A 5,301-nucleotide genomic window follows, 5' to 3' on the forward strand; every position below is an offset into this window, starting at 1 on the left:
TCTAAGCGCCCCACCCTCAGGGTTACGAACCACATTCATTACCAGAGACAGACTTTCATCAGCTAAGATGGCTGCGTTACTTTGCAATAACGCTTCGATTTTAGCCAGACGTCTAAATTATCTCCACTCAGCATTACAGATAGGTTGCTAAACAAATCATCCCCTCTGAGTTCTAACTGTACAACATCTCGAGGTCTGACCCTTTCAGCAACCTGTTCAAGCATTTTCTGCAAGGCCTCGTGTATGTTGACAAATATTTCTGCATAATTGTCACAATTTAAAAGTTCTGCAAAATTAAAACGCTGAATCATTTCAAAATTGTTATAGGCCGGTCTATCTATAATCACGGGATCACTGGTACTCTTGGACACATCATCATTTTGAACAAAGCCTTCACCCCCTACATTCTCACAGAGCATGTCCTCCACAGCCTTATCAGTCTCAGAACCCTCCACATTCCGAACACCCCCACTGCTGACATCTACAAAACCCCCTTTTTGAGGAGGCTCATTTAAAGCCTGTAAAAGTCCTTCAAAGATATCCAACCGGTTAATGTCAAGACCCTCCTCTATAGTGATGGCTGCTTCTGCCGCCATCCTGTGTTCTAATTGTCTCAAATCATTTATAATAGGGGCAGAATTTGGTCGGGGTAGCTCCTCCAAAGCCTCCACCATTTCAAACAAATCGGGGTGAACTAGGGGGTGAACCTCTATAAGCGCTACCGGTGGGAGGTGGTTATTTAGATCATTGACCATCTGTAACAGGTCGGGGTTCACCGGTAAGTCTGTTAATTCACATTCTATCGGTGGTAATTGGGGGTTATTTAAATCATTTATCATTTGTAATAGTTCCAAGTTCATTGGGACATCAGAGGAGTTCACAACAGGGCCGGGGATGTTCTCTCGGGAAGGTCTTTTTGGGGCCCTAGCTTGTTCATAATCCTTTAGTTTGTGAGTTCTTTTACCAAGTCAGGACATTTTTTAATTTATTTTTTATTTTTCCAACAACCCACAATAGTAAGGCGTTTTGTGTCTATTAAAACATTAAATACGGTACAATTCGTTAGTAAGGGTATTAATAAGGGTGTTTTGGCTCTCTATCACCAGGTTTTGCCCCACTAACACAAGTCTTTGATTTTGTAACAAAGTATGTAGCAACTCATGCCGACCTTCAGGAAGTAGCTCCGGGGGCTGGTGGCCTGGCTCAGCTTCAAAGGATGGTCGCTCCGGTAAATCTCGGTCGAAGGAGGCAGGGAGCGAGCGTATACTCATGGACGGAGACCAAGAAGGCCTTTGCGGTGACACCCTGGCCAAGCGCGGGGTACTGTTCCGCGTTTCTGTAGCCAAGAAACGGGTCTGGGGGGACGATGTTGAAACCAGGCCGTCGTTGGGTGGTGTGTCAGCCCTGACTGACGGCGACCCCTGAGGTTGTTGGATGCCTGTATTTGTTCCGCCCGACAATGCGGCGGGCTGAATCTGGGGTGTTGAATTACCCCCAGAAGGCTGTGGCCTGAGTAGATGTTGGGGGGTCTCCAAGACCACCGTGGGGGATCCTATCGGTGATCTCACCGGGGAAGATGTTTGATCCCACTTAGACGGGGTAATTGTCCTCAATAGCTCATCCACAGAATGACTATCCCAAGAGTCTTGGGAAGAATAAAAATATACATTACATTTACATCTTTAAACGGTGACAGAAATCAAACTTAAAACAACATGTCCAGGACATTCAAAACCTTTAGCTTTTTTAAACCTTTGAAAATAGCCTTAGACATTCACTACAACGCCTTATTATTTACAGACAATATATTTATTAGGACTTGATAATAAATGTAAAACAGAGAAGCCGCTGTAAATAAACTGTTTCTTAAATGTTTCTTTAAAAACTGTAATATTGTTAATAAAACACACACACACACAACAACATTTCATTTTTAAACGAACCTTCCAAGTGTAAACGCTTCCTGATCCCGGGACTTCCTGTTTCACAAATGTTTTCACGATCTGTTTAAATATTAAATACAATGAACACCTTCAAGCCTTTTCCTACAACCACTTTAAAACAGAAGTATAATAGCGGGAGATAAGCCAAACAACTTACTAAACCCTTTCGGACGTCTTTACTTCCTAACCAGACGGTACGGCAATCGGTCATTTCTAAACACGTTCCCCAGAAACAAGCATAGACCTGTCCGGACTTCTAAAGATCTTTCCCAGAACCCCCCGCCCTACAGGAAACGGTCACCCATCGCTTAAATATTAGCCATCAACGGGCAAACAAAGCCCTTTTAAAAACATTAAAGTTTGAAAGATCTTACTTACCTCCACAGAATAATCGTTTCTTATGTTTTTCGGCTGGTTTAGCTTTTTGCACCGCTGTGAAGGTAAGAGACATGTTTAACCTTTAACCACACCGCTTTATAAAAAGCTTTAACCTCTTACAGGCTGCAGACATATACTCACAGCTATCAGATACCGGGGCTAACGGCCTTTCAGATTCTTGAAAGGTTACGGTTCTCGAAGGTAAAACGAAACAAGCCCTCGATGTGGAAGGCCTTTCGTTGTCTCGAACCACGTTTCTTAATACTGTTAGACAGGATAATTTTTTAAAATTAACAAAACTGGACTCAAACATCTTACAGAAACGTTATACAAACAAACAGGGGTTTAGTTCTTACCCGGTCGGCAGACAGCCTGTCTAGGGACAACCACTTCTCTTGGTCGATCCTCGGAGACATTAATCACAGGCCTTTCGATAGTTTCTGTGTAATTAAAGAGACCGGCATTAATATATATTAAAACGTTTTCATAACTCTAATGAGCCGCTTCAAAACCACACACACCCATGCATAAGAACCCATGAGCGCAAACACAAAAATCTTACCGTCGTTGTTCCAGATGATCTCCTCAGCGTTGGGAATTAACTCTTGTTGACTGGTTGAAAAATAATTTTACAGAACTTAAAACAGATGTTATAGCCTTATTTACAATACATGCACACAACACGCTCTGAGTCAATGAAAATAATCTGAAGACTTGCCTAAAAACTCGTTTAAATCGAATCGCTGATGTTGTTTCCGGACATTGTTGATCTTTAGTCTTAAATCGAAAGGTCAGTATGAGTCTGTCGAGCTGAAGACCAGACCTTCATACTTATACTGATGGCCACATGCCGGATCTGTTTGTAAGGCATTGTTCTGGTCTGGCCTTTGTGCCACCCTGTTACCAATTAACATATCAAAACCAACCAATAAAATGACACTGCATCAAATTTCAAATAGAAACCAAGATGGAGACGATCTCTCTCCTCTCTACTCTAAACTTTTATTAGAACCTTTTGGTCTCTCAAAAAAACATTTTTAAGCATCAAGACCTATAGTCAACAACCACTAAGAATATTTCAGGCCTTTATAAGCGCTAAAAAACAACCTGAGCCTAGAAAATAACTATAAAGATCAAAAATAACTAGCGCTTTTACAGTGATTTTTTTTTTTTTTTTTATAGCGATGCTTTGTTTGGTATTAAACAAGTCACAAACTACTCAGAACAGCGTTTATCCCCGCAAAAGAGATATTTGGGTTTATTTTACAAAGCTTATAAATTATATAGGTTAAAAGTATTCTGAATGTTTTGATATCACACGCCATACCAACTGTTGTCTTCTACACCTTACGGTAGCAACAAATCTAACTACTGCTTTACTTTAACAATAATAATGACGGCGACCACGATGACAACAAGAACAACAACAACAACATCATCATCATCATCATCATCAGATTTTAATTAAAAGTGGCTACACCAGCGTTTACAATTTCAACCTGTCGACGGACGGACGCTCTGAGTGCATCGATTGCGGGCACTCCAATGAAGAAAAGACACCCACCGCCTCCGGGGAACCACGAGGGCAAGCATGACGAAAAGGGCCAGCCCACAGTAGGCTGTTTCCGCCCGGTTTCGAACCGGGGACCTTTCGCGCGTTAGGCGAACGTGATAACCACTACACTACGGAAACTGACACCGCTGCCTCTTGCTTCAAATGGTTACCGTTAAAGCCTGCTGGTAAAACGGGCTCAGGTGTTTCAGGTCGGCTAGGCTGTGAGAAGTGCGGCGAAAGGATGCCATTTTCACAGACCTGTTTGGCATTGCTAAAGGGCACATCAGGACACTTCGGAAACTCTTTCAAAGGCAGGACGCCCTGCGCTCTGACAGTGCCTGCACTTAACCCAACAAGGTGATGCTGAATGGCTTGTTCAAACGGCTGGTGGTCTTCCGTCACCACCAGACTATGAGAGCTATACTGCGCCTTCAACTACATAAGAGTAGATAGTAGGGTTTTTTGGGCGCGGCCTATTTTGTTATGACGTATGCCCTAAGCTTATTAATATTCCTACGTCATAATTGGGGGGCGTGATTTTAGGTAGAGTTATTTCCTTAATTATTCCTACGTCATATCCGTCAGAAAGTGTGCACCCATAAAACCCTGAACAACAAGGCCACCCATAAATACCCCCACCCCTCTGAAGGCAACGCCCCGAAACTCTCCTCTCTATTTAAGAACCCGCGCTTCTTTTAGGCAATACCTCTTTAATTCTCAGCATCTGAAACATCCCGCTTCTTCAACATGTCCAGCGACATCAACATGAAACCCCGCAAGAAACAATCCCGGGCAAGGGTTCCTGTACTCACCAATTTGAAGATTGAACGCTCCTGGGTGTTGTTCTGGGGGGCTCGACGGGGTTACCGCTTTAAAAGGGATCCCAGCTATGTTGGAGTGGAGCTTTTTGCTTTGGGAGAGAAGGAGGGTACGTTGGAACCTTTTGAGACGGTAATTGAATACTCTTATGAGGACTGGTTGAAGGTGATGGCCTGGAGAGATCTGGGGCTTGTGGATAAGACTCTAGAAGGCTTGCAAGAGGGTCCAAGAGAATGCGAAATGGAGTCTCCGACTCAGGGTTTTGAAAGGTGTGAATGGGAAAGCTTGCAGAACTACGACAGACGACGTGTGGGGTTTTGGAGGGGGGTCTGACGGCTCAGGGGCTACTCTCTTCTAAGAGGGCGGTGTGTCGTGACGTAGTGAAGAGATAGGATAAAAGGTGCAACAATTCATTCATGGTTTAAAATTAAAGAGAATGTCTTACCCGAAAGCTGCGGACGTCGACAGGCTCTACAGGCCTCTTCAAACCCGGGATCACCCCTGGTTCTATTCCCCATATTTTGTATACACTCTGGAACCCTTTGACTGTGGTTACTCTCCAAGACCTCAGACCCCGGTCCCTCAGGACGAAACAACATGCGGTGC

The 5,301-nt window shown here is 43.7% G+C and overlaps 1 non-coding gene across 1 annotated transcript; it reads right to left on the reverse strand.

Moving 5' to 3' along the window:
- Nucleotides 1–3,941: 3,941 nt before the first annotated feature.
- On the reverse strand, nt 3,942–4,014 carry trnav-aac (transfer RNA valine (anticodon AAC)). The gene has a single exon. It is a non-coding gene; the product is annotated as a tRNA-Val (tRNA).
- Between the last annotated feature and the right edge of the window lie 1,287 nt (nt 4,015–5,301).

Source organism: Amia ocellicauda, unplaced genomic scaffold, assembly GCF_036373705.1.
Source record: "Amia ocellicauda isolate fAmiCal2 unplaced genomic scaffold, fAmiCal2.hap1 HAP1_SCAFFOLD_404, whole genome shotgun sequence".
Classification (NCBI taxonomy): domain Eukaryota; kingdom Metazoa; phylum Chordata; class Actinopteri; order Amiiformes; family Amiidae; genus Amia; species Amia ocellicauda.